General features: G+C 44.1%; 1 protein-coding gene across 3 annotated transcripts in view; it reads left to right on the top strand.

Annotated features, from left to right (window-relative positions):
• LOC115139279 (SAM and SH3 domain-containing protein 1-like) overlaps window positions 1-18,427 on the top strand; it is a 314,224-nt gene that overhangs the window by 168,724 nt on the left and 127,073 nt on the right. Inside the window, exon 1 of one of the 3 annotated variants that reach the window (XM_065026293.1) lies at window positions 5,146-5,493. The exons of the other annotated variants lie outside the window; for them this stretch is intronic. The gene's annotated coding sequence lies outside the window, so the exon portion shown is untranslated. Of the gene's footprint in view, window positions 1-5,145; window positions 5,494-18,427 lie in introns of those variants that run through there. 3 annotated transcript variants of the gene reach the window in all.

Below are 18,427 nucleotides of genomic sequence, written 5' to 3'. Positions count from 1 at the left end.
TTTAATTTGTCTACCCTGGCTGATCGTTAGCCTCAGGAGGATTGTATGGTGCTCTGTGCTAAAAAATAACCAAGTGCCCTATTTCCAACCTGTTGAATGACTGAGTGGAGTACCTGATGGGTTTGTGACATTAGTGTCTATAGCAGTTTCTGGTCAAACCCAACCTAAAGTCCTACTTTTATGGAAGAGAGAAAGTGTGATGATGGATGATTAAGATTTTTTTTGAGGATTAAATACTTGGAATAACAGGTCCCTAATTTGATTTAGAGAATCCTATTTCTTCATAGATAACATAGTCTTATCTTTATGCAGAAGTGTGTTGCCTGGCAGGGAAAGTGTGGTGTGTCACAATTTGGCACCAAAATGAAAGCTGATTTGGTTTTTAATTAGGCTAGCGGCTCTCAATTCCCCATATGAGGTCAGAGTCACACACACACACAAACACACTCTCTCTTTCTCTCGCACACACATACGCATACACACACAGAGTGAGAGAGAGAGACAGAATCATGCTTAAAAAATACATTACGTGTATCTCCCAGACTTCTAGCAATTTGGTGCTCATTTAAAAGCAATAGGGTTTGAACAGCTTAGCACTAAATTCTCTACGTGCATTAGTGGTAGTAGTGTTAGCTCCAGTCACTGTTTTTCCTCCGCTATACTCTACACGAATGGTCATTTCAGTGTTGTACTCTTCTGTTCACTCAGTTCTTAATCCATGTCTGTGACCTCTGACCTATTCAAGCAAGCAGACCAAGTCAAGCAAGAGTAGTTATCTGGTATTTATCTCTGTTTATTCTTTGAAGTCTCAGGCCAACATTTTGAACTTTTAGAAGAGAAGCTGGATATAATTAATTGTTTTATTTGTCTGCCTGTGTGGGGACCATCGTAGTCCAGACTGTGTATTATTATTAAGGTCCTATCAGTGTGTTTGACCTCAAGTTCATCTGAATTGATATCCTGTTCCTGGATTAGAGTCTGAATAGACAGGCTTTCATTATTTCTGATAGAGGTATGTGTGAATCTAAAGACCACTGCCATCATGATTATTCCTGCTTCATGTGAGGGGAGGTTGGGAGCGGTTGGGAGGAGGTTTTGGGGGTGGTTGTGTGAGTGTATCAGAAATAGCCTCATAAGGTTATTAATCAAATAGACCAAAGTTCTGACTGGTCCTAAATCTGCTTTACATACACACAAGGTATGCTGTTTTCCAACCACGTAATCCAAATATGTTTCCCACAGTAGTGTGTGTGTGTGTGTGTGTGTGTGTGTGTGTGTGTGTGTGTGTGTGTGTGTGTGTGTGTGTGTGTGTGTGTGTGTGTGTGTGTGTGTGTGTGTGTGTGTGTGTGTGTGTGTGTGTGTGTGTGTGTGTGTGTGTGTGCTTCTTTGTTAAATGTTTGCCGTTAGAGCTCCTTCCAGCATATTGACTGTTTGTAAATGTTGTGACAGCAGGTCTAAACAGGATGCAGCAGTAGAGGTGTGGTGTGTGTCTATGTAGAGTTGTGGTGTGTGTCTATGTAGAGGTGTGGTGTGTGTCTATGTAGAGGTGTGGTGTGTGTCTATGTAGAGGTGTGGTGTGTGTCTATGTAGAGTTGTGGTGTGTGTCTATGTAGAGGTGTGGTGTGTGTGTCTATGTAGAGGTGTGGTGTGTGTCTATGTAGAGGTGTGGTGTGTGTCTATGTAGAGGTGTGGTGTGTGTCTATGTAGAGGTGTGGTGTGTGTCTATGTAGAGGTGTGGTGTGTGTCTATGTAGAGGTGTGGTGTGTGTCTATGTAGAGGTGTGGTGTGTGTCTATGTAGAGGTGTGTGTGTGTGTCTATGTAGAGGTGTGGTGTGTGTGTCTATGTAGAGGTGTAGAGGTGTGTGTGTGTCTATGTAGAGGTGTGGTGTGTGTCTATGTAGAGTTGTGGTGTGTGTCTATGTAGAGGTGTGGTGTGTGTCTATGTAGAGTTGTGGTGTGTGTCTATGTAGAGTTGTGGTGTGTGTCTATGTAGAGGTGTGGTGTGTGTCTATGTCTGGTGTGTGTGTCTACGTAGAGGTGTGGTGTGTGTCTATGTAGAGTTGTGGTGTGTGTCTATGTTGTGGTGTGTGTGTAGAGTTGTGGTGTGTCTATGTAGAGTTGTGGTGTGTGTCTATCGTAGTTGTGGTGTGTGTCTACGTAGGTTGTGGTGTGTGTGTGTCTATTGTGGTGTGTGTGTAGGTGTGGTGTCTATGTAGAGTTGTGGTGTCTGTGTCTATGTAGAGTGTGTGTCTATTGTGGTGTGTGTCTATGTAGAGTTGTGGTGTGTTGTGGTGTGGTGTCTATGTAGAGTTGTGGTGTGTGTCTATGTAGAGTTGTGGTGTGTGTCTATGTAGAGGTGTGGTGTGTGTCTATGTAGAGGTGTGGTGTGTGTCTATGTAGAGGTGTGGTGTGTGTCTATGTAGAGGTGTGGTGTGTGTCTATGTAGAGGTGTGGTGTGTGTCTATGTAGTAGAGGTGGTGTGTCTGTGTGTCTACGTAGAGTTGTGGTGTGTGTCTATCTACGTGTGTGGTGTGTGTCTATGTAGAGTGTGGTGTGTGTCTATGTAGAGGTGTGGTGTGTGTCTATGTAGAGGTGTGGTGTGTGTCTATGTAGAGTTGTGTGTGTGTGTCTATGTAGAGTTGTGGTGTGTGTCTATGTAGAGGTGTGGTGTGTGTGTCTATGTAGAGTTGTGGTGTGTGTCTATGTAGAGGTGTGGTGTGTGTCTATGTGTGTGTGTGTGTCTATGTAGAGGTGTGGTGTGTGTCTATGTAGAGTTGTGGTGTGTGTCTATGTGGTGTGTGTCTATGTTGTGGTGTGTGTCTATGTAGAGTTGTGGTGTGTGTCTATGTAGAGTTGTGGTGTGTGTCTATGTAGAGGTGTGGTGTGTGTCTATTGTGGTAGAGTTGTGGTGTGTCTCTACGTAGAGGTGTGGTGTGTGTCTACGAGGTTGTGGTGTGTGTCTACGTAGAGGTGTGGTGTGTGTCTACGTGTGTCTAGGTGTGGTGTGTGTGTCTAGAGTTGTGGTGGTGTCTATGTAGAGTTGTGGTGTGTGTCTATGTAGAGTTGTGGTGTGTGTCTATGTGTGAGTTGTGGTGTGTGTCTATGTAGAGGTGTGGTGTGTGTCTATGTAGAGGTGTGGTGTGTGTCTATGTAGAGTTGTGGTGTGTGTCTATGTAGAGTTGTGGTGTGTGTCTATGTAGAGTTGTGGTGTGTGTCTATGTAGAGTTGTGGTGTGTGTCTATGTAGAGTTGTGGTGTGTGTCTATGTAGAGGTGTGGTGTGTGTCTATGTAGAGTTGTGGTGTGTGTCTATGTAGAGTTGTGGTGTGTGTCTATGTAGAGTTGTGGTGTGTGTCTATGTAGAGTTGTGGTGTGTGTCTATGTAGAGTTGTGGTGTGTGTCTATGTAGAGTTGTGGTGTGTGTCTATGTAGAGAGTTGTGGTGTGTGTCTATGTAGAGTTGTGGTGTGTGTCTATGTAGAGTTGTGTGTGTCTATGTCTATGTGTGAGTTGTGGTGTGTGTGTCTATGTAGAGTTGTGGTGTGTGTCTATGTAGAGTTGTGGTGTGTGTCTATGTAGAGTTGTGGTGTGTGTCTATGTAGAGTTGTGGTGTGTGTCTATGTAGAGTTGTGGTGTGTGTCTATGTAGAGTTGTGGTGTGTGTCTATGTAGAGTTGTAGTGTGTGTCCACAACTGTCCTATATGACATAACTGATATGGTTCTAGTCTCCACAACTCTCTTATATGACATCACTGCTCTGGTTATAAACTCCATAACTGTGCCATATGACTTCACTGCTATAGTTTTAGTCTCTATAATCATCCCATGTGACCTCACTGCTGTGGTGGATTGTGGGTGCTTGGGACTGTCAGTGAGTCTGCGTGATGCTGGGAGCCCCTTCCCTCCCAGGGGGTTCATAAGAAGAACAGGGGGGACTTCCAGGTCCTGTTTTAACTCTTTGTCTGACCTCCCTTGCCCTCTGTCTCCTTCCCCCCTCCCTCTCGTTGTCTGTCTTTCTCTCGTTCCCTCTCTCCCATGGCCCCAAGGGGTCATCAGGCCCTCTATCATTCCAAAACGGGATGATGTTTTTTCTTCTTTTTCTTCTTCTCCCAATTTAACAAATCTTAACCTCACTGAGTGCCTCATTCAAATCTTAACCTCACTGAGTGTCTCATTCAAATCTTAACCTCACTGAGTGACTCATTCAAACCTTAACCTCCCTGAGTGACTCATTCAAATCTTAACCTCACTTGTCTGATTCAAATCTTAACCCTCTGTCTCCTTCAAATCTTAACTCACTGTCTGTCTTTTCTCTTCCTCTCTCCCAAATCTTAACCAAGGGTGTCATCAAATCCTCACTGATCATTCAAATCTTAACCTCACTGAGTGATGATGTTTTAACCTCTTGAGTGCTCATTTCTTAACCTCACTGAGTGTCTCATTCAAATCTTAACCTCACTGAGTGCCTCATTCAAATCTTAACCTCACTGAGTGTCTCATTCAAATCTTAACCTCACTGAGTGACTCATTCAAACCTTAACCTCCCTGAGTGACTCATTCAAATCTTAACCTCCCTGAGTGACTCATTCAAATCTTAACCTCCCTGAGTGACTCATTCAAACCTTAACCTCACTGAGTGTCTCATTTAAATGAGTGTTGCTTTTAGCTGAATCTGGGCTATTTAAAATTGAGCGCCTTATTAAAAATGAACGCCAAAGGAGAGAGGGAGTAAGAGAGAGAGAGGGAGAAGGAGAGGGAGAAAATGAACGCACGAGAGAGAGTTGGATAGTTGGAAGCAAGAACTTGAAGAGCCCTGTAATTTGGTTGTGATTCCATGACAGACAAATGACTCAATATGAGTTTGTGGCAGGCAGACCCAGTCAATTCCTAGCACACAGCAGCCAGCTGGGCTGTGGGAGGAGCTGGCCCTAGATCAGTTTTTAGTTTCTAGGTGGGGTCCTCTCTTTCTGTGTTACAACAGGAAAACACTAGTCACACTTACTGGACCGGACCTCGAAGAGAGGAGAGGAGAGGAGAAGAGAGGGGACGTCCCACTCTGGGCATTAAGCTGTGAGAGAAAGAGGGAGAGGTTGAGAGAGTGAGAGTGAGAGAGAGAGGGAGAGGAGAGAGAGAGAGAGAGAGGAGAGGGAGAAGAGAGGGGACGTCCCACTCTGGGCTTTAAGCTGTGAGAGAAAGAGGGAGAGAGAGAGAGAGAGAGAGAGAGAGAGAGAGAGAGAGAGAGAGAGAGAGAGAGAGAGAGAGGGAGGAAAAGATAAACAGACAGTGGGGGTAAAGATACAGAGAAAAGGAGAGAGTGGCTGAGTTAAAGGAAGAATTAGCCTAGCCTAGCATGTAGCTAGCCTAGTCTACTGTACTCTACTTGTTCCTCATACTCTGAAAGAGGTACACACATTTAGCAGGACAGTTACAGATCATTTCCTGAAACACTTGGACAGTTCGTGGCTCTGTTAGACTGTCCGCGGCTCTATTATAGTGGTGAGTACTTGTATCCTGTTTTGGTCTTTCTTTCATTTAATTTCAGGGGAAATCCTATCTCTTGTTTCATGTATTTGTATTGTCAAAGATTTAAATGCTTTGTATGGAGAAATAATATAATTTAAGAGTTGTGAACAAAGTGAAAGAGAACTCACCAGAGGAGTTAAGTTACTATGAGGTCTTGTGTTGTCACATTGAGACATGTAGAGACATTTTTGCTTCAGACATACATAAGGCGTTTCATGGTGAGTGTAACTGAGTTGGAATGAGATTATTGTTGGCTGAGCTGGTATTTTAACTGAAGCATGCCAGCCCTCCTCCGCTTTCTGATTGACTGACTGATGCTGCTGAGTCACGATGCTAGCTGATTCTCACTGCACTGCTCCATGCGCTGTGTGTGTGTGTGTGTATGTTTGCTTGTGTGTGTGTGCGTCTCCTGGTCCCTGCCTGCCTTCCTGAGTGTGTGTGTGTGTGCGTCTATACGTGTGTGTGTGTGTGTGTGTGTGTGTGTGTGCATCTATACGTGTGTGTGTGTGTGTGTGCGTCTATACGTGTGTGTGTGTGCATCTATACCTGTGTGTGTGTGTGTGTTCGTCTATACGTGTGTGTGTGCATCTATACGTATGTGTGTGTGTGTGCGTCTATACATGTGTGTGTTTATACGTGTGTGTGTCTATACGTGTGTGTGTGCATCTATACGTGTGTGTGTGTGTGTGTTCGTCTATACGTGTGTGTGTGCATCTAAACGTATGTGTGTGTGTGTGTGTGTGTGTGCATCTATATGTGTGTGTGTTAATGTGCCTATACGTGTGTGTGTGTGTGTGTGTGTGTGTGTGTGTGTGTGTGTGTGTGTAATGTGTGTGTGTGTGTGTGTGTGTGTGTGTGTGTGTGTGTGTGTGTGTGTGTGTGTGTGTGTGTGTGCATCTATACATGTGTGTGTATGTGCATCTATATGTGTGTGCGTGTATCTATACGTGTGTGTGTGTCTGCCTCAATTAGCCATAATTAGCCCTTTACTCCTTCGTTCTCCAGTACATGACAGGGTGAGTGGTGCCTCACATGTCTTCTCTGGAGCCAGACAGACAGATAGAGAGAGAGAGGGATGAAGAGAGAGAGGGATGGATGAAGGGATCAGGATCCATTACTATTTATCATAAACAGCCTCTGAAGCCTCTATTGATTTCCTTTTCCATTGAGTGAGAACAAAGCCTTGCTCCCAGCAAAGACCCAAATAAAGAATCGTGCTACATATCAGCACTGAATCTGAGCCTCCCGGCTGTTTATTGATCTCCTCTTCTCCCGGACAAGCACAAACTCACACACACCACCACACTGACACAAATGCACACACACACACAGGGTGAGAAACATACACACACACAACATAGAAACACACTCAAATAAGCATACACACACATAGACACGGTTTGTCCTTGTTCACTAGAGGAGTGCCATTGTTCAGTGTGTGTGTGAGTGTGTGTTTGGAGGTGAGGGGCTTTGACAAATAGCTGTTTTGCTGAGGGAGTGTGGAGCTCTATATTCTCTCTCCCTTTCTCCCTCCCTCTCTTTCTCTCTCTACTCTTTCTCTCTTTTTCTCTCTCCACCTCTCTTTCTCTCTCTCCCTCTCTTTCTCTCTCTCTCTCTCTCTCTCTCTCCCTCTGTTTCTCTTCCTGTCCGGATCTCTGGAGCCGGAATCTGGAACAGCGGTCAGCTGACAAGAAACAAGGGAGCAGAGGGAGGGAGGGAGGGGAAAGAGGGGAAGGAGCTCCCCGAGCAGGCCTGCTTTATTGTATTGTACAGTCCCAGTCCCAGACCCAGTCCCAGACCCAGTCCCAGTCCCAGACCCAGTCCCAGACCCAGTCCCAGTCCCAGACCCAGTCCCAGACCCAGTCCCAGACCCAGTCCCAGTCCCAGTCCCAGACCCAGTCCCAGTCCCAGACCCAGACCCAGACCCAGTCCCAGACCCAGACCCAGTGTGTAATGTTCTGTATGAAGGATATCTGAATCCATGGACAAAGAGCCTTCAGAACAAAGAAATAGACAGAGACATAGACAGAAATAGAGCTGAACAAACAGGCTTGATTTGAGTTCTTTAGCTGGGAGTTCTCATCGAGGGGAGGCAGGGGAAGCTCACAGGAACAACTGACAGGCTAAATCAGCTACCTACAGGCAGAGGGGGAGGTATATTGTTGGCACCGGGATGGAGCTACCCATGGCCCGGGGGGGGTCTGGAGGTAGATTGTAGTGAGTTGGCACAGTGATGTGAAGGAAGGGCTCCTCTGTTCTGTTCTGGTCTTCTCTGCCTGGGAGGTAATTAATGGAGTTTCAGCCGTCAAAGCCCTCTCTCTCTTTCTCACTCTCTTTCTCTCTCTCTTTCTCTCTCTCGCTGTAGTAGCTGTCTCTGCCAGTCAGACAGACTGTCTTTCTCCCTAGACTCTCTCTCCCTCCCCATCTCTTTCTCTCTGTTTTTCTCCTCTTTATTCTCTACTTTGTCGTCTTTATTCTCTAGTAGTCTGTCAAAGCGTTGCTATAGAGATAGACCTCTGAGCCCAATTCTCATGAGACATGTAGACTAGCTCGTGTAGACTAGAGACCACTTCTCTCTCAGGGATGGTGGACATTTGGGATTTGTTGACTTGTTTAAAGTAGACTTTGTTGTGGATGAAACACATGGAGACTCATGGCCTGCCTGTCTACCTGTCAGTCAGTGTGTTGTGGATGTGTCTACCTAATAGATGTGGATGGGCCAGATGTGAGCTCTGCAGAGGATCCGCTTAGCATTAGCTTTACAAAGCCAACACTTCCCTGTCTCTACAATGTGCCCTGCAATGGCTGATCCTAACCCTGTGAGCCTCTTTGTTCTGCCTATCCCCTCCGTCATGCAGTCATACCATCAGCAGAGCAGCTACACACACACACACACACACACACACACGTCCATCCCTTCGTGTTGTATGGTATGCACAGTGATGGGATTTCGAACAGAATGGAATCCGTTAATGAAAAGACAGAGATTCCAGTGTAGAGCCTGGGTGCTGTATTCAAAGCTTCAGCTCCCTATTACTGTGCCAACAGCAGAAAGCCCTGTGCTTTGTTTCAACAGCCCAGCTCTGTATAACTAACTATCCAGTGGTCTGTGCCAGGCCAGGGCACAGCTCCACCGCCCCACACTACCAACCGGTGAAGGATGGATGACATCATCAGCCGTCACGTTCGGCATGTCCTGCCTGGACACCCAGATTTACAGAGGAAGTGAGGAAACCTTTGTAACATCTGCTGCAGCCTTTCTGCTCCGTCACACCACCGATCATGTGACTGTATATGATCCCCCAGTCGTGTCTGTGGAGCAAGAGAAGAGAGAGACGGTGAACACCATCCCTCATTACATTAACGCCCACACTGGGGTTGTTTGACAGTCTTTTCTCAACTCCATATGTACATGTGTTACTGCTTTTTTCTTGTGGGCCTCTTGTTACATTCAGCAGATTCTTTTATCCAGAGAGACTTACAGGAGAAATTAGGGTTAACTGCCTTGCTCAAGGGCACATCAACAGACTTTTTACCTAGTTGGCTCTGGGATTCGAACCAGTGACCTTTCGGAATACTGGCCAAACGCTCTTAACCGCTAGGCTACATATCTGTTCAGGCTTTTTTGTGTGTGTGTGTGTGTGTGTGTGTGTGTGTGTGTGTGTGTGTGTGTGTGTGTGTGTGTGTGTGTGTGTGTGTGTGTGTGCGCCCCCGCAGTACATTGAGTATACAAGACATTAAGAACACCTTTTCTTTCTACCCAAAAGTGGTAAAGCTGCCAGCTCTTAGCAAACTGTTGGAAAAAATGGTGCTATTTCTCTGTAAACAAATTGACAACAGACTTTCAGCATGCTTATAGAGAAGCGCACTCAACACTGACACAAATGACTGATGATTGGTTGTAAGATATTGATAATAAGAAGATTGTGGGAGCTATACTGTTAGATTTCAGTGCAGCGTCGATATTATTGACCATACCATGTTGCTGAGAATACTTCTGCCATTATCGTGGATTCAGAGCTATCTATCTAATAGAACTCAGAGTGTTTTCTTTAAGCGAAGCCTCTCTAATGTCAAACATGTAGGGTGTTTTGTGCCACAGGGTAGCTCTCTAGGCCCTCTACGCTTTTCTATTTTTACCAATGACCTGCTTGAACAAAGACTGTGTCCATGTCTGCTGATGATTCAACCATATACACTACCATTCAAAAGTTTGGGGTCACTGAGGAATGTCCTTGTTTTTGAAAGAAAAGCACATTTTTGGTGCATTAAACATCAAATTGATGAGAAATACAGTGTAGACATTGTTCATGTTGTAAATGACTACTGTAGCTGGAGACTGCTGATTTTTAATGGAATATCTACATACAGAGGCCCATTATCAGCAACCATCAATCCTGTGTTCCAATGGCACATTGTGTTAGCTAATCCATCATTTTAAAAGGCTAATTGATCATTAGATCACACAAGCCATAGACCGTTCTCTCTGCTTCTGCATTGCAAGAGGTATCAGTGCATCAAGTCTGACACTAACAGGCTCCTGAACAGTATTTCTCGTGTGTTTTTGTTCAACCTTGTGTTATTTTTAGTACTACATTGATATTGATTACTGCATTGTTGGGTTTAGAGTTTGCAAGAAAGGCATTTCACTGTACTTGTGCAGGTGACATTAAAACTTGAAACTTGAAGGAGAAAAAATGCATACTATGTACACAGCCACGTTTACTGTATCTAAAACATAAAATACTGTAAACTACTTTTCATTGTTAACAGGAGGCTACATCTCTCAAGGGCATCTTTGAAAATACAGCCAAGTTGAACGTGTCTATGAATTCTACTGACTTTATGCAAAAAGGATGGGTAAACACATTGGACTATAATCATATGTAATAACAGGAACAAGTTTATTCAAAAGAAAGCCCTCTAGTCTATTAAGTATAGCAAAACACGTAGAGAACAGATGACTCGATGAATGATATGTGGATCACATTGGAGTTATTCCTCTATCTCTCCATCCATTCTCCTCTCCTCCATCCATCCTTTCTTATTATAGGGCAGAAATATCATGTCTTCAACATGATAGCGTCTAAAATTTGACTCATGTTTTCATCTCTGACCTGTGTTTTTATCTCCCTAGCTCTCTTATCTGAGCACACACACATACCGCCTCACACACACACACTCTCTCTCTCTGTCTCTAGCACTCTCTCACTCTCTCTCTCTAAAGCGCTTAGTCAGGGCATGTCTTCTGTCATCAGCATCACCTCTGTGTTGTTAAATATAAGCTTTAACCCAAGGTTCCTATGTCACTTCTCTCATCAACGCATCAAGCTAGTCAAGAATGTCATCCGTCATCAAGGCAATAGCCAAAGCCTGTGCCGATCAGTAAATCTGTCAATGTCCCTCTCTGGGTTTCAACTCCCAAGTCCCAGAGGAGCCACATATTCATGTGTGTGTAACAGTCCCTCACACTCACTTCTGAGAGTGTGTTCACTCTCAAACACTCTGCTGAGGTCTCCATCAACACCAGCTGTCTAGCATATCTGTAGAAAACACCAGTGTGTTTGCTGAGTATCCCACTGTGGGCTTATGAAGCATGTTACCGTGAGGCTTTTGTGAGCTTGGCAATGGGAGTTATGACCGCTCTGCTCGGAGCTGCACTTGGTTCCAATTAGGTAATGACATTCCAGTCCAGGCTATTGCCAAGCCATATGGTGGGGGTCAGAGGACTCCCAGCAAGCCAAAATTGATTCTGTTAAAGTACCCTGAACATTTGTTAGGTCGCAGAAAATGTTCTCATAACACAAAACTGTCCAGTTGAGGTGCTGATTATAGAATGTTTATATTAAATATTTGCCTGTTGTTGCCAGAATGTTCCTAGAACACATTTAATATGTTCTTTAAAAGGTTCCCAGAATGTTCCTAGAACACATTTAATATGTTCTTTAAAAGGTTCCCAGAATGTTTCATTAGGTTGTGGGACCAGTCTAGTGAGAACAACATGGGGAATCACAAAATATATGTTCACAAAACCCCAAAACTGTCCAGTTGTGCTGATTATTCTACAAAGTTTCTTTTAGGGTGCAAAAAAGCATTCAGCTGATGTTACAAGAACGTTGTCTGTTCTTTAAAAGTTCCAAAAACATTTATTTAGGCTGTGGGAACATTGTGGGGATACGACAAGAGATCCCAAAACACGAAAACTATCCAGTTGTGCTGAAATTCAGATAACACCTGTATCCGGGTGCACAAAACATCCCTTTGATATCGCAAGAATTCTTTAAAGAGCATGCAAAGCTGTCATCAAGGCAAAGGGTGGCTACTTTAAAGAATCTAAAATCTAAAATATATTTTGATTTGTTTAACACTTTATTGGTTACTACATGATTCCATATGTGTTATTTCTTAGTTTTGATGTCTTCAATATTATTCTACAATTTAGAAAATAGTAAACATAAAGAGAAACCCTTGAATGAGTAGGTATGTCCAAACCTTTGACTGGTACTGTAGTATGTGAAATAAGTCAGAATACAGTAGAATACATACCACCCTGCATACCACTGCTGGCTTGCTTCTGAAGTTAAGCAGGGTTGGTCCTGGTCAGTCCCTGGATGGGAGACCAGATGCTGCTGGAAGTGGTGTTGGAGGGCAAGTAGGAGGCACTCTTTCCTCTGGTCTAAAAAATATCCCAATGTCCCAGGGCAGTGATTGGGGACTGCCCTGTGTAGGGTGCTGTCTTTCGGATGGGACGTTAAACATGTATCCTGGCTCTCTGCGGTCATTAAAGATCCCATGGCAGATCCCATGGCACTTATCGTAAGAGTAGGGGTGTTAACCCTGGTGTCGTGGCTAAATTCCCAATCTGTCCTTCAAACCATCACGGTCACCTAATAATCCCCAGTTTACAATTGGCTCATTCATCCCCCTCCTCTCCCCAGGTCGTTGCTGCAAATGAGAATGTATTCTCAGTCAACTTACCTGGTAAAATAACAGATAAATAAAATAAAATAAAAAGTTGTTGGATGCTGTAGGTGAAATAAATCAGAATACAGTAGAAGTTGTTGAATCCTGGATACTGTAGGTGAAATAAATCAGAATACAGTAGAAGTTGTTGAGAATCCTGGATGCTGTAGGTGAAATAAATCAGAATACAGTAGAAGTTGTAGAATCCTGGATGCTGTAGGTGAAATAAATCAGAATACAGTAGAAGTTGTAGAATCCTGGATGCTGTAGGTGAAATAAATCAGAATACAGTAGAAGTTGTAGAATCCTGGATGCTGTAGGTGAAATAAATCAGAATACAGTGGAAGTTGTAGAATCCTGGATGCTGTAGGTGAAATAAATCAGAATACAGTGGAAGTTGTAGAATCCTGGATGCTGTAGGTGAAATAAATCAGAATACAGTGGAAGTTGTAGAATCCTGGATGCTGTAGGTGAAATAAATCAGAATACAGTAGAAGTTGTAGAATCCTGGATACTGTAGGTGAAATAAATCAGAATACAGTAGAAGTTGTAGAATCCTGGATACTGTAGCATGTATCCTCCATTAAAATATTTCAACATGCACACAAATCATCTTTATAATAGTTTATGTACACTTTGTCTTCTTTTGTGAGAGATGCAGTCATATTGTTACAAGGGAGAGTAGGGAATTGAATTTCCCAATGTGTAACACAGAAGCAGGGGGGAAAGCCATTTTCCTCTAGTTTATTTTGGATTTTGTGAGCATACTAACATGAATTGGCTTCTATGATGTCTTTGTTAGAGTAAATGGATCTGCAGTAACAACCCATCCTGTCTGCGTCCTGTCTGTCTGGGCCTTTGTTAGGACTATCACGTCACCACAACGTCCTTCTTCACACTCTGCCCAGTCATAGAGATGTAATGGTCAGATGTCATGGTCATTTCACCATGACATCACAAACCAAACCCATCCTGACCAGACCAATCAGACCAATCCTGTAGGAAAAAAATGGTCATCCTTCGTTCTGATCATAGATGAAAGTCAAGGATGAAAGTGAGGAAAAAATGGCTGTAGGTAGGTAGGTTCCCTGTGCACTGTGTTTGTGTGTGATGCCTGGCTGCCTCTGTGTGTTGGTCAGGATGACACACATTACACAGTAACACAGTATCCAATTAAACCAAGCTGTTTACCTTCCCCTCTCCCAACGCTATCACCACACCCCCCTTGGCTATTTATCTTGATAACAGCTCTGAAGCCATTTCCTTTTTCTGGATTTATGTGGCTTGTGTAGAGGCTGAAATGAAAAGCTTATTACATTGATATTTAAACATGTCAGAGGGCAAGTAGGCCTACAAAAGGGACCTGCGGTTGAATTAAATGGTGGTATATTAGCAGGTCAGAAATCCCATTGAGATGAGAGGATTAGTGGTGTTACCTGGGCAGTGAAACATATCACTCACAGATTATACTGTAATGTGTGTGGGGAGAACCACACAGCCATGATTACACACATAGTGATTTAACAGACACTCCCATCCAGAGCGAGCTACAGTAGTGAGTGCATACATTTTAATATTTTTTTTGTATTGGTCCCCCATGGAAATCAAACCCACTGCCAAGCTCTACCAACTGAGCCACATGGAACTAAGCTACACGGGACACATTACTGCAGAACCACAAATAGTAGGCCTATGTCCATCCTTATTCCTCATAAGGGAACTAGGGAGAAGGAAAGTAGAGTCTTTTACAGCAAGCAGGGTTTAATGTTTTGTTGGGATACAATGGATCTCTATTGTCTGATCATTGGATCTCTATTGTCTGGTCTCATCTCCTCTCAGAACATCCACACTCCACCCTAAGTCAGACCCAGCAGTACACAAGCTTTTCCTGTTTTTGTTGCCCATGGTAACGGGCCTGCGTGTATCAGCGGTGATGTCATGCAGTGATATATGACTTGTGAGAGTGAGGGGGGGATGATGACCTCGGCACCGGAGGGTCCCAGGGGACCCATATCAGCGGGGGCCAGCTCTCAGCATCAGGACTTTCTCACAGTCAGTATCTGGCCTGGGGCTCCCTATCTTGGCTAGAACTCCGGAGCTAAACCCCACCACCTCCATGGGGATCACATCACCAACACAACATGACTAAACCTCTCCCTTTGACAGACAGTCAGACACAAAGAAGAACAGCTTTGATTATAGAGGGGTTCAGTACGGGTTTGATTATAGAGGGGTCCAGTAGGGGTTTGATTATAGAGGGGTCCAGTAGGGGTTTGATTATAGAGGGGTCCAGTAGGGGTTTGATTATAGAGGGGTTCAGTACAGGTTTGATTATAGAGGGGTTCAGTAGGGGTTTGATTATAGAGGGGTCCAGTAGGGGTTTGATTATAGAGGGGTTCAGTACGGGTTTGATTATAGAGGGGTTCAGTACGGGTTTGATTATAGAGGGGTTCAGTACGGGTTTGATTATAGAGGGGTTCAAGTACGGGTTTGATTATAGAGGGGTTCAGTAGGGGTTTGATTATAGAGGGGTTCAGTACAGGTTTGATTATAGAGGGGTCCAGTAGGGGTTTGATTATAGATTCCAGTAGGGGTTTGATTATAGAGGGGTTCAGTAGGGGTTTGATTATAGAGGGGTTCAGTAGGCGTTTGATTATAGAGGGGCTCAGTCAGGGTTTGATTATAGGTTTCATTTGATTATAGAGGGGTTCAGTAGGCGTTTGATTATAGAGGGGTTCAGTAGGCGTTTGATTAAAGCGGGGTATCAGTAGAGGTTTGATTATAGAGGGGTTCAGTAAGGGTTTGATTATAGAGGGGCTCAGTAAGGGTTTGATTATAGAGGGGTTCAGTACGGTTTTGATTATAGAGGGGTTCAGTAAGGGTTTGATTATAGAGGGGTTCAGTAGGCGTTTGATTAAAGCGGGGTATCAGTAGAGGTTTGATTATAGAGGGGCACAGTAAGGGTTTGATTATAGAGGGGTCCAGTAGGGGTTTGATTATAGAGGGGTTTAGTAGGGGTTTGCTTAAAGAGGGGTTCAGTAGGCGTTTGATTAAAGAGGGGTTTAGTAGGGTTTTGATTAAAGAAGGGTTCAGTATGGTTGTAGTATTGGTTTCTGAAGAAGTCTACCTATTCTGAAACTGATAGCATTCTCCCTGTAGACATTGACGATATAAGTGTTTAATGATGTATGATTTGGCATACATTGTTTATAGAATTTACAGTGACTTGATGGTTTGAAGGAGAAGGGTCATTCTCTCTACTGGCAGATGGGTCGCGCTATTGGCCTGTGCTCTCTGGTCAGCACACACTAAAGACTAGCTGTATCTGTCCATGTTAGAGAGAGTGAGGGTTTGAGGAGGCTGATGTTATATAGAAGGAGAGGTGAGACTGAGGAGGCTGATGTTATATAGAAAGTGAGGAGAGGCTGTGGAGGCTGATGTTATATAGAAAGAGAGACGAGGCAGATGTTATATAGAAGGAGAGGTGAGACTGAGGAGGCTGATGTTATATAGAAAGAGAGGAGAGGCTGAGGAGGCTGATGTTATATAGAAAGAGAGGAGAGGCTGAGGAGGCTGATGTTATATAGAAAGAGAGGAGAGGCTGTGGAGACTGATGTTATATAGAAAGAGAGGAGAGGCTGAGGAGGCTGATGTTATATAGAAAGAGAGGAGAGGCTGAGGAGGCTGATGTTATATAGAAAGAGAGACGAGACTGAGGAGGCTGATGTTATATAGAAAGAGAGACGAGACTGAGGAGGCCAATTTGACTCTGAGACTGAGGAGGCTGATGTTATATAGAAAGAGAGACGAGGCTGAGGAGGCTGATGTTATATAGAAAGAGAGACGAGACTGAGGAGGCTGATGTTATATAGAAAGAGAGACGAGGCTGAGGAGGCTGATGTTATATAGAAAGAGAGACGAGACTGAGGAGGCTGATGTTATATAGAAAGAGAGACGAGGCTGAGGAGGCTGATGTTATATAGAAAGAGGAGGGGGGTAGAGGAGGCTGATGTTATATAGAAAGAGAGACGAGGCTGAGGAGGCTGATGTTATATAGAAAGAGAGACGAGGCTGAGGAGGCTGATGTTATATAGAAAGAGGAGGGGGGGTAGAGGAGGCTATAGTCACGGGGCTCTGGTCCGTAGCGCCTCCATGGAGCTCTGCCAGGGAGCAGGGTGCAGCCATCCTCCCCTCAACCCTCAGCCCCAGCCTCTGACTCAACCAAACACAGTAATTTCTCAAATGAATTGAATGGTTCTCTTTTCCTACGACAGCTGCAAACCATGGAAACATTAATGGAGACACCACAGCCATCTTTCATAGCAAGAATGTTATCCGTGACTATGTTAAACTGCGGAATGTGTGCGTGTGTGTGTGTGTGCGTGCGTGCGTGCGTGTGCGTGCGTGCGTGCGTGCGTGTGCGTGGCTCAAGTGGCCACAATGAATAAGTCAACAAATGTTGCTTTTCTGGTTTCTAAAGTGTAAGGTGTGTAAACTGAACAGCAGTACTCTGCTTCTCCCCTATTCTCCACTCTACTTCATGCTTGGGGGAGGCAGGTACCCTTGTGGTTAGAGTATTGGGCTAGTAACTGAAAGGTTTCTGGATCAAATTCCTGAGCTGACAAGGTAAAAATATGTTGTTTTACACCTGAACAAGGCAATTAACCCACTGTTCCCCAGTAGGCTGTCATTGTAAATAAGAATTTGTTCTTAACTGACTTGCCCAGTTAAATAAAGGTTAAAAAATGCTTGTGTGACTAGTTCCTGTACTTCCTATCCCTAGCCCCAGAGGGTGCTGCTGCTCCAGGACTGCCCCATCCTATCCTACATGATTCCATCACATTCTCTTTCTCCCTCCCTCTCTCATGCCATTCAATCTGGGTGTGGCTGGAACAGGGCTGGATTTAGGCTTGGCTGCATTGGTCTGGGCAAGGTTTAGGTCTAGTTTAGACCAGCTGAGATGCCTTACTCTTGAGACTTGTGTGCATAGCAGTTTTGATTTACAGAACCCCCCAGGAGGAAGTTGCCGCCACTATTTCGATGTAATTTCCTGTCCTAGAGAGGACATGCACATCTAGGATCCACCTCTGAAGAATGACGAAGGCTATGTGGGAATTTCCACATGGAGTTGATAAACATCAACAAATAGGGCACTGACAGCTGTCAGTGTAGCTAGCTAGCATGCTAACCTTATCTAGCTCTGATTCAGAGGGGTTGGGTTAAATGCGGAAGACACATTTCAGTTGAATGCATTCAGTTGTACAACTGACTAGGTATCCCCTTTCCCTTTAGCTAGCTACCTATATTGCTAACCTAATCCAGCTAGCTAATGTTATCGGTTGTTGCTGTTTTTTACTACACCGTATTCAAAAGATTAGCCAGCTGGCTCTGTGGCTGGTTCTAGAGCTGTATTGATTTAAGGAAAACTTTGCCACAGATGGAAACCACAGGCCTATCTTAGACTTCGCCATTTATTGTTATTTCAAAAGTTTTGGCTGTCTTCCATAAATTGCAACAGCAAATCTGCCATAGAAATAGTTAAGAATAAGATGAAGCTCCGGTAATATGGATAACTATTGAAAGCTGATATGCATTTTTCTACATTGTAATGGACACGGTGCAATCTTTGGTAGGTAGGCTGCTGGCAGGCTTCGGCTGTGGTACAGCAAAGTCAAGTCAGCTCATGCTCGTGGTTTTCACAGTGGAAGTGAAATAATAGACTAGAATGACTTTGCTCATGATCGTACACACCGCAAATGTCGTGTAAGTATTCACCTCATTATTTCTGTACAATGTTAAAGGAAAGTCACACAAGTCTCCTTGCTCAAGGTTGTGAATTCTAAGTTATTGTCTTATTGACTAATGCAAGAACGCCGCAGTGAAGTCAAAACAGAAAGTTCTGACATTGTTTTGTTTATGGGTTCGTAAATAAGGTGAATAGGTT

The sequence above is a fragment of the Oncorhynchus nerka genome, linkage group LG13 (genome assembly GCF_034236695.1).
Source record: "Oncorhynchus nerka isolate Pitt River linkage group LG13, Oner_Uvic_2.0, whole genome shotgun sequence".
In the NCBI taxonomy this organism is placed as follows: Eukaryota; Metazoa; Chordata; class Actinopteri; order Salmoniformes; family Salmonidae; genus Oncorhynchus; species Oncorhynchus nerka.
The sequence above is the reverse complement of the archived record's forward strand: the minus strand, read 5'-3'. Positions and strand labels throughout refer to the sequence as shown.